This window comes from Pteropus alecto, unplaced genomic scaffold (assembly GCF_000325575.1).
Source record: "Pteropus alecto unplaced genomic scaffold, ASM32557v1 scaffold69, whole genome shotgun sequence".
NCBI classification, from domain to species: domain Eukaryota; kingdom Metazoa; phylum Chordata; class Mammalia; order Chiroptera; family Pteropodidae; genus Pteropus; species Pteropus alecto.
In genome coordinates this window covers 7,088,246-7,099,858 of record NW_006494610.1, presented here as the reverse complement: position 1 = coordinate 7,099,858, position 11,613 = coordinate 7,088,246, and the positions used below count along the sequence as shown (strand labels likewise).

Below are 11,613 nucleotides of genomic sequence, written 5' to 3'. Positions count from 1 at the left end.
ATTTGCACAGAATAGACAGTAGTGTTTTCTTATTATACTAGACTCTTGATTTTTTATACTTGATATATTCTTTTGATTATTTCTAAAATTTTTCGTATTATTATGAAGTTTAAAAGAGTGTTTTCCAAGGTATTTTATGATATATCTAGGCCTTATAAACAACTTTACCGATCAATTTATGTTTCAATTTTTCTTCTATTTGTTTTTCTGAATCATATCAAAGACTTAAGTAGTGTCATCATATAACAACAAAATTAAATAAGTAAAAGTTTTAATATAAATGTGCTTCAAACATTTTTAAATGGTGACGTGAGTTGAAGAATTAAATAATCAATATTGTTTTACAGCCATACCACACTGAACATGCCGGATCTTATCTGATCTTGGAAGCTAAGCAGAGTCGGGCCTGGTTAGTACTTGAATGGGAGACCACCTAGGAATACCAGGTGCTGTAGGCATTTAAAAAAAAAAAAATCAATATTTAATCAATGTTGGTAATCCTTACCTGGCATTTTGTCCATATAAACAGAATTGATTTGTTTATGCAGGTCAACTATATTGAGATTTTGAGGAAATCCTCTAGTACAAGGGTTGTTAAGCTTTTTCTATAAAGGATAGACTTTTAGACTTTTCAGGCAACTACTCAATTCAGTCATTGTAGCACAAAAAATAGTCACAGACAACATGTAAACATATGGAGGTTGCTGTGTTCCCGTAAACTAATTTACAACAACAAAGAAAAAATTAGCTGGTCAAAATTGCTCTGTGGGAAATAATATGATGACTTTTGCCCTAGTCAAATTAAAAGAGCACTCAAAATTGCATAGAAGGGAAAACGTTTCTTCTATTGAGATTATACATATACCAACTCTCTAGCCAGTTAATCAAAACTCTCTAGCATCAGACCCAAACTCCATTTTCAGTTTTTTCTATCTCCTATATTCTTCTACATACCTTATACACCAACCTAAATAAAGCATTCTCTGTTCTCTATGACATTTGTTAATTCTGTGGCTGTTATCCCTACCTCCCTTATAATATTTAGCATTCAACCTTAAATTCCAGCTATGTGATGCTTAATGTTGGGGAACGACCCTGTCATTGTTTGTATTTGACCCTGTTAAGAAGTTTTTTGCATATAACACAGGATATCAAAACTGTAGGATTGTGGGAAAAGCATGAGCTTTAAGGTTAGACACATACAGGTTTGAATGTGTCTAATCTTAAAGCTCATGCTTTTTCCACAATCCTACAGTTTTGCCATTTGTTAGTTTTCTTTTTTCGTTTGCAATATTGGATAATTAATACCTGCATAAAAGTATTATGGTTAGAAATAAATTAAGTAATTCAATAAGATAGGATACATAGGTACTCAGAGAAATCAGGTATTCCCCAATACCTCTCAACTCTATGGAGTAATAACTATAAAATGAATTGAGTAAATAAATAAAGTGTTTTAAGGCAAAGTCACAAGGGAAAATTTTTCTATTCTTATTGAAAATACTTAGGGCGGTATGCTAACAGGAAAAAAAAATGAATCAGGGCAATGAAACAGAGAACTTTTTTTTAGTATAGACCTAAGTACCCAGGAGCATTAAGTTGATAGTAATTGTGACGTATCGAATTTTCAAATACAAAAAGTGGTGTAGAAACTACTACGAATTGGAACAAACAACAAAAAAGTTGTTTCCAATAGCTCAAAGGATTAAAACATAAAAATAGTGAGGCCATAAATAAAACAGGAAACTGTGAGTGAAAGTATTCATGATATTGAAACATGGAAAGGCTTCTTAACTAATCATTAATTAACAGATTGAAAATTTGACCTTATAAAATTAACAATAGAACTTTTAAATGACAAAAATTGAAAAATTAATAACTTGAAATTTTTTTTATGTATCTAACAAGAGGGTAATTTTCTTAATTTATAAAAAGCTTATGAAAATTAATAAGAAAAGATAGACAAGTTAATTTCTTAAAAGAGCAAGTCATTTTTCAAAAAATACAAATGACAATAAATTGCATTCAACGATGTTCAATCTCAGTAACAATACAAGAAATACACATTATAAAAAATATTTTTTCTCCTATTAAATTGTCAAAAATTAAAATACTTTGATTTCCCAGTGCTGACCAGGATGTGGATAAATAGGCTGTCTTATACATGTTTGTTGGAAATAGAAATTGCTTCATTCTTTCTGGAGGACGGTTTTACAATATCTATCAAAATGTGAAATATTTATACCTTTTGCCCACTGCTAGAAATTTAATCTATCAATATCCTTATGAAATTTGTCAAATTTTATGCATAAAAATATTCAGTGCAAAAATTTTTATAAGAGCAAAATGCTGAGAACAACCAAAAGCTTGTTTATCAAGAAGGGAAGATCAATACATTACAATATATACATATGATGACACACTCTACCATAATGATAAATAATGAAATATTGTTATATGTGCTAGTATGAAAAGATCTCTAAGATTTTAGTGTAAAAAAGAAAGATGCAAAAAAATATGTCAATATCCCTTTTGTGAAAGTAAATTCAAAACTAGCTGCATGTATGTGAATAAATGTATATTTTAGTGAGGGGAAGGAATCATAAGAAACTGTTAATAATAGGTATTTTAAGGAGAAGAATCAGTGGTAAGCATTTGCAATTTTCAGAAAAATATAATTTTTCTAATATTATATAATACTTTAAACTATTTGTCATTACATGTATTTGTCACAGGAGTCAAGAGCGTCAGGATATGGTAGTGTATACTTGGAAGTTGCTAAGAGTAGATTTTAAGTGGTCTAACCACACACACACAAAAGATAATTATGTGAAGTGATGGATATGTTCATGACCTTGACCTTGGTAATCATTCCACAATATACCTGTATATTAAATCATTACCTTGTACACTTTAAATATATACAATTTTGTCAATCATTCCCAATTATTACTCGATAATAATTTTTAAAAAAGGGTAGTACGAATAGAGGCTATTTTATATTTTCTTCTGCATTTTGAAAAAAGAATCAATATTTTAAATATGAATATACACATATATATTTATGTTTTTAAATGTTAAACTATTCTCAAGAAAGTTGTTTCCAGTGAGGGTTTGTATCAGAGTGTGTTAAACATAAGGTACATAGGGAGAGAACAAGATGCTAAAAACCAAGGAAATTATCGTTTAACAGCTTGTGGATAAATATATCTTAGTTTCTTTGTTCCTTTAAGTTTTTCTGTTCTCAACTACTATTTCTTAAAATATTTATGATCTCCTAAATGTATGTTATTGAGAAATTACTATCTCTACACTCTCTTTTCATTAATGTTAGATTTGGCAGGTCTCTGCTGGGAAAATGTCATTCTCTATTCTTTTAATTTGTTTATATTTATTCCATGTTTTCTTCTAGAGACTATTCAAGACATGATTTGAATGTATAAATGGTTAGCGCAATAATTGTAAGGGTAGAAATGACTTGTACAGTGATTTACACAATATATTTTTAACCAATAAATGGATCGGCTAACTTAAAACATCAGGTTGCTACTTTGAATAGAGACAGTCTCAAAAGGTAATTCCTCATAGTGCATTGCAAATCTAACTCCATTTAATACATGTAATCAACAGTGCTTTCAAAATAAGGCCAATTGAATACTTTGCTGTTAGATGTTGAAGAAAATTATAGGACACATGCACCCCTACTCAAACCTTTCCTTAATTCCACAACCATTGTTCTGTCTAGAGTTACCTTCTTTTCCCACTCCCCACATTAGCTTTCCCAAATGGCCATTATATTTCTTAAAACTTGTATGTTAATACTGTGTACTCTTTTCTTTTTGATGAACAAGTTTTCCATCAAGGAAATTTAAAGTGGGTGTGGGGGTGGAATGGGGAGAGTTTAAAGTCTATATGAAATATCATCTTTTTTCCTATTAGGGCATAGAGTTGGAAGTTTTATTATATTTGCTATGCAGGCTTTATATAAATTAGTGTTGGCTTATTATTCATCCAAGAATGTTAAACTTTATGAAGCATGATTATGGTCTCTAACAAAGGTTTTAGTACCAGGATTTTAAAGAAGACTAATTTAAATGGGTCTTTTCAAAAGGGTACTTCCACATAAGAAGGGTTCAAGAGTAAATAAAAATAATCAGGTGAGTTACTGAAATTAAACACAAATAGCTTACTTCTTGAGATGCTCTTGATATTAGCCCACAGCTCTTTCTTATCTTTAGATGAAAAAAAGGTAAATGAAATAAATTGTGAATGATCTTACAGGATACCGGGCCAGTCTTCACCATGCTTCCCCTCAGTGACTGCAAGTCACAGCCATTTGTGATTCTCAATATCCTACTTCTTGAAAATTTGAGGCTTTCAAGTGTGATCTCATCCTTCTTGGTCTACAATAAAATACCTATATGTGACATTTTCTTACTTTTTTTCCTACAGTCTTATGAAGAAGAGTTATTCCTTTTAAGGCTCATCATTCTCAAGTATTGAAGAGGCTTGTTTTATCAAATATTCCATGTTTCTCCACACTTACCTTTATCTTTTGCCTTGATTCTTCTATTTCTGCTTTCTCCTTGATTCTATATTTCTATAAATATACTTATTTCTCTCCTTGTTTAATACATTTAAGAAAAGAAAAGTAACAATTTCTTGTCTTGATCTTCTATTCTTCTAGCAATCAGGGTCTTACTCCTTACCTTAATCGGTAAGCTTGTTAGAAAAGTATATTTTTGTTCCCTGACTGATTCATTACCCACCAGATACTTCTCAATTAATTGCAATCTACTTTCTGCCTTTATCACTCCCAAGGCCTTGATTATGTCAATGTACTTGTAACTCGCCAACACTAGAAACACCTGACAATTTTCATGTTTTTTTTTTTTTTTTTGACCTCTCTGTAGTATTCAAAGAGGTGGCTTCTCTCTTGTATTTCTTAATATTTTAGAACGAAGTGTTCATCTATCCTCTGTTGTTAGGTCTCCTGATGCATTCTGGAGCTTGCTTCTCAATCACCTTTACTGGATTTTTCTATTACTACATGCTCTAAAAACGTGGCTCTTGCAAGAGCTCTCTCCTCACCTCTCTTTTTCTTAACTCTCTTTAAGCAAACTTAACTAGGTTTGCAAACTCCGCTACCACTATTAACATCACAATTTTCAAACCTAAATCTTGAACTCTTCCCTCAATTCTGAGGCTTATATATTCAACTGCTTTAATGACATTCTCTGTTGGATGTCTCATAGGCTACTCAAACCCCACGCAATCAAAATTGAACATTGCTTCTCCTTATCTGCTTCAAAAACTGAACATCCTTTCTCGAAATCTGCTTAAAATTGAACATGTCCTCTTAAAATCTAGGTCTTCTTCATATTCTTTCTTTACCTGTCATATGCAGATGTGTACCCATTCTGTCAAGATATTATTTAGCATATTATTCAACTTCTCTCTATCCTACATGTAGTGACGTGGCGTTTGAGCTGGCAGCTCTGGGGCAGCATCCCAATTCAGTAGTTGAGGTAAGGGCTCTCTTAGCAGCCTAGTTTTGTGATATAGCTCTGGGAATTATTTCTAAAAGCTCAAGTTAGAGCCTGTGTCTTCAGCTTTCCAAATTATCCTATTAGTCCATAATAAATCTCTCAGTTTAGCTAGAACTGATTGTATTCTCTGCAAGTGGATGTCAATCAATACAAACTATCAATGTAATTTTCCTATAAAAATATTTGTTACTCTCCTTCACCTTTTTTGTTGATAGTTTCATTTCTTCTACTTGACTGTGAACTACTTAGGACCATATCTCTCTGTAATAGTATATATAGTAGAATTTAATGAATTCGCAAATAAATGGTATATGCTATACAAAGATAACTTCATAGTAATTGTCCTGTCTACTAAGGGCTATTGAATTAAATAACATTATGTTTAAAATATTAGTGAAAAAAATGCTAAAAATATTTTTTGTAATAGAAATTATTTTCCAAAATAACATTTTTCTTTAATAGTTATATCTTATTTCCAAATTTTCTTTGATAAGAAAAGTTCTTTTTTTGTTGTTCTAGAAGTTTTCATGCATGATTTTATTTTCTTTGTGGCACTTGAAAATAGAAATTGAAGTTATGAAGTTATAACCTTAAGATACATTGATGCTGTCAAACTGAAGGCCACGTAATTTATTCTTTGAATTCCTCATGGTTCTTAACATGTCAAGGATGACTAGTCACTTTCATTAAGCATTGTGACCCAGGTATGAAAATCCAAAGATATTGCAAAGCTTGTCAAAACAGCTTAGCTCTTTTAGTATCTCCTGTACCATTTATTTTAAAGTTTAAGAAGCAGAAAACAAAGAGTGATTATTGAATAATGATGTAAATACGGTTAATGATTATGAGTGATAAGTTTTAGATTATATTGCTTATATGAGTGATAAGTTTTAGATTATATTGCTTATATTAGATTATAATGCTTATATGAAATAAAGTCAGCCTGGAATAAGAGGTACAAAATTAAATGTTTGTAGGAATGGGGAATGTTATTGAACTACATAAATTGGGCCAGATTGATCTTAATGAGGAGGGAGGACTGAGGAAAATAAATTCGTATTACTGGTCTTAAGGGGTTATCACTACTCAGGAGGAGCAAATTGCCTCCTTGAAAAAGACGGTCCCGGGGTGATCAGGTCTGATTTTTAAAAGAGAAAACAGGAATCTATAATTTGTATGAATTCTCCTAAATTCAAATGCCACCAAATATATAAAATTTACATAAAAAACAAAATTAAACAAAGCTGTGTGAGCCAGTTTCAGCTCACTGGTTACTGGGTGCCAACTCTAGGTTAGAATATATTAAGAAGTAAAAAGTTCATTGACACAGTATGGTTTCCATGCAATATGTTTGCATTAAATTTCTAGGAATAAATATTTATTTTTAACTATACATGTAGCTAATTACATATTTTTACAAAAACAAATTGACTTTGGCCAATAACTTCTGAGTTTTATTTATTTTTAGATCACTATTTAAAAACATATTTAGTGTTTTAGTTAGAATTATTAAATAAATGAAAAATGAATGAATAGCATATGGGGTAAGAAAATGAATATACAATATTATATTAGTTTCAGGTAAACAATAGTTATTCTACATTGATATACCTAACAAAGTTATCATCACACTAAGTCCAATAACTATCTGTCATCATACAAGGTTATTATGATATTATTAACTATAATCCCTATATTATGCATTACATGCCCATGACTTATTTATTTTACAACTGGAAATTTGTACTTCTTATTCCCCTTCACCTTTTTTGCCCTCCCCCACCCTCTTTCCTTCTGGCAACCAATAGTTTGTTCTCTATGTCTATGAGATTGTTTCTATTTTGTATGATTTGTTCATTTGTTTTATTTTTAAGATTTCACATATAAGCGAAATCATACAGTATTTGTTAAAAGCATGGATCTTGAAGTCAGGAACTTTACAAAACCACTGGAAAAGTGAATATCTAAACAAAAAGTTAATCTAATAAAGAAAGCACTATAAATTAGTAAAATATAATTAAGCATTACACTTAGATTAGGCAAGTTTTCATTAATATATCAAAGCAAGTCTATTCTTAAGAAAAATAATGTTAAGGGGACATTGAAAATACAAAAGAGGAAAAAATGCACAATGTTTTCTATATATAGGTACATACTTGTAATTTTACATAGATTTGTTCTATGCATCCATGTGTTATTTTTATATTTATCACCGATATAACAAAAAAAATGACACCAAGTTAATCACTCAAGCTTTGCAGTCAGGCTTCCTAGGCTCAAATGTCAGCTTTACTGCTGTATACTTGATTATGTTACTTGACCTAACCCTCAGTTTCCCCATATCATCAGGCTGTTAGGAAAATGTAATGAGAAAAGCACTTGGTGCAGGGAAAGTCACATCATAAGCACTCAATAAATATTAGCATTATTATTTATCAATCATTTCCCTGAAAAATGCTTGATTGGCTGATAAACCACTTCATTTCTTGATTCTCCAACTTTTTCATCTACTGAACAAATATTTTAAGTACTAGGTATTAGAGCAAGAATGAGAGAAAGATGTAGCTTCTATCTACCCTGGAATTACTCAATTACACTACAGGAAATAGAAATATACACATGCCCAAAATTGCTGAACAATGTGACTTATGTTAAACAATTTTTACAAAATGTTAAGAAACATTTGGAAGGGTCAAAGACGTTTTAATACAGAGGTGATATTTTTAGCTGAGTGAGTGCTGAGGGATGCGCAGAGGTTTTCCAGTCAGAGGAAAGGAAGGAACCCAGAGTGAAAGAGGAAACTGAGCACTGATTATGTGGCAGGAATGTTGTTTTCTCTCAAGAGTATGCTCAGCACAAGTAGGAAATGGGGAGTAGTTTTGATTCGGTAAATTGTAGGGAGTTCAGACCTGGGTCATCCTGGAAATTACCGTTGTCCATCTGTAGATCAAATTAATTCCCACTCCCCTTCCCCACACAAACACTTTCATAGTTTCTTGTGCACCAATCTCTAAGAATTTTACTTATATTAACTTTTAATCCTTACAGCTCCATGAAATTAGTACTGTTACTATCATCCAAATTTACAGATAAAAACAATAAACACAACTATGTTAAATGACTTTTCCAGTTACACAGATAGTAAATAGCAGGGCTGGATTCTGAGCCAGGTCATCTAACTCCAAGCTCACCCCTACAGTACACTGATTCTCAGAAAGTCTTACTGTCTCTGCAGGTAGTTTTTTCAGTGCAAGCTTGGTGGACTTTATAGATGTTTATATGTTTGAAGCTGGTCATTTAACGTGTAAGGATATAGGAAAAAGTAATGGTTAGGCTATTAAAACCTTAATTTTTATGGCTTTCATTTTGGTAAAAGTAGTTATTTTCTAGAATTATTTATAATTCTGCATAGTTATATTTTTATGATTAACTTGTTTATTTTGTTCTATTTTATGAATATCTTGATATTTTATAAAAGAAGATATAAGATTTCAGAAACCATACCCCAAATTAATTATATTGAAGGCCTTATTGATAAGGTCAATACTATATTTCAATTATAAAATATAAAATATAATGGGTTTTACAGAGAGCAAAATATCAACACCAGTGTTTTCATAAAATATTAGCAAGTGACGAAAATATCTATTCTTTTCCTTTCTTAAAGTGAAGAACTTCACCACACAAGTTATAGCAAATACCAAAACAATGAGGTCAATTAAGCTTCACACTCTAGGCTCCACTATCTTCTCTTTCAAGAATAACAAGCATAATGGATCACTTTAGTCATTTTCTTCTTAATTACTTCAGCTTTTTCTTCTATAGCAATTTACTTAAAACTTTTGCAATCTTAGTAATAATTTCATCTTCTTGCTATTCTCTTCCTATTCCAGACTGCTAGACTTTAAGAGAAAATATTATAAAAGAATGCAGGTAAGTATCACTACAAATTTGTGGACTACAGCTTCTCCTGGAGAGTTTAGATTTTCCTTGGTTCTTAAAGCCATTTCTCATTGAAACTACTTCCTTTCCTTATTTCTTCAAGTCCCACTGCTTCTTCTCTCATTAATGGAATTCTTGACCGAGAAAATAAGGTCATTAGGCAACTCCCAGCCACCTACTACAAATTCTCATGCTTCCACAGCCACACTTGCCTCCATAAGCAAAGCACTGCTCTCTGCCTTAGGTGTCCAGGGTCCATTTTCTCTGGTACAAATATGTTCTCTGCTCAACACTCAGGCTCTGTGGTCCACCATCCACTTTGCCTTCCATCTCCACCTGTAACACCTCTTGCACAGTCTCTTTAATAGCCTGACTTTCTTCTCCACAAGAATCATCCAACAGGTGGATGTGAGGCAGATTTTTCTTCCTCTTTTCTGCCTTGCACATTTAGAATCTTTGTTATCATCACATAAAGCTGAATGTGAGAATAAGCTATTCTTTAAGGAAAGATTAGGGCAATGAGAAGAAACTATAAAATAAGAGAAAAAATTATGTGAAATGTGACTTTTTCTCCCATAATTTAAGGGAAAAGTATTTAAGATGTAAAACTTTCTAAAGAAGACTCTAATTCAAATAGAAGCAATAAGATTCTTACAGAAATTAAAAATTTAGAATTGTGATGTACTAAGGCTTTGGACCTGAATCTCCTAAATGTCTTTTTCTGTAAGAAAAAGACCTGTTTATACAGTTATACTAAAGGATACCCGGAGCTGCAGCAGTTCTTCTTTGTCTAATGCTTGATTGTACAACTTTTCATTAGTGGTTTTTTTTTTTTTTTGGTATTTTTGAGTAAAGCGCCTATTTGGTCAAAACTATTCAGTGAATTTTATTTGCCTGCGTTTTAAAGAAGCCTAACAACTAATGTGTGATATAGACATGTAGAAGAAAATTTAAGGACAAAAAGGAGGCAAGTAGTAAGTATGAGAAAAGATGTTCAACATCATTAGCAATTAGGGAAACAAATTAAACTACAAAGAGATATAACTACAGACCCACTAGAATATCAAATAGATATTGTTGCAGACTCACTAGAATATCAAAAGTTAAAAAATTGGACAATAACAAGTGTTAGCAAGGATATGGAGTAAATAGAAATCTCATATGTTGCTTGTGAGAGTACAAAATTGCATAGCCACTCTGGAAAACAGTTCTGCAGTTTCTTATAACACTAAACATACACTTAATGTATAACTGAGCAATTCATTTTTTTTCATTTACCGAGGAAAAAATAAAAGCACTTGTTTAATCAATAACTTGCATACTTTTGTTTAAAATAGCCCCAAATTGGAAACAATAGGCAAATGCAATGAACTTCTGATATATGTAACAACATGAATCTCAAAATCATTATGCCAACTGAAAGAAGGCAGAGACAAAGAAATATGTACTGTATGATTTGATTTACTTGTAAGTTTAGAAAAGGCAAACTAATCAACATATTTGATAGTAAATATATGATCATTCTGGGTTAGAAATTGAGGAACTGACTTCTAAAAGGCACAAGGGAACTTTTTTGTGGCAATGGAAATGTTGGATATCTCATTGTGATGTTGGTTACCTGAGAGTATACATTTGACACACACAAAAATCACTCTGCATACTTTAAATGGGTACATTTTATTGCATGTGAATTATAACTCAATAAAGGAAAAATTAGAAAAAGAAAAAAATGGGAGCAAAATAAAGTTATTTCTTTGGGTTTATCACCTAAGATGTATTCACTGGTTTTATATCATCTGAACATGAAAATTAATTATAAACTTATGTTGTTAATGTCTGTTGTCTTACTACTTGCAACGACACTTAGTAAAATGATTTATATGTAGTAATTACTAAAGAAATATATAAAAATTAGACTATAGAACTTACTTTGTTCAAATCATAACTTATAGAGAAGGATGTTATGTTTCATATTATACAGATAAAACTTTTTATCCAGCTGTTAACCAGAATTTCTTTCTCTTTTTCTTTCTTTCTTCTTTCTTTCTTTCTTTCTTTCTTTCTTTCTTTCTTTCTTTCTTTCTTTCTTTCTTTCTTTCTTTCTTTCTTTCTTTCTTTCTTT

At 31.2% G+C, this 11,613-nt stretch overlaps 1 pseudogene; it reads left to right on the top strand.

The window, feature by feature from the left end:
• Window positions 1–339: 339 nt before the first annotated feature.
• Window positions 340–458, top strand: LOC112474049 (annotated as a pseudogene).
• The last annotated feature ends 11,155 nt before the right edge of the window (window positions 459–11,613 follow it).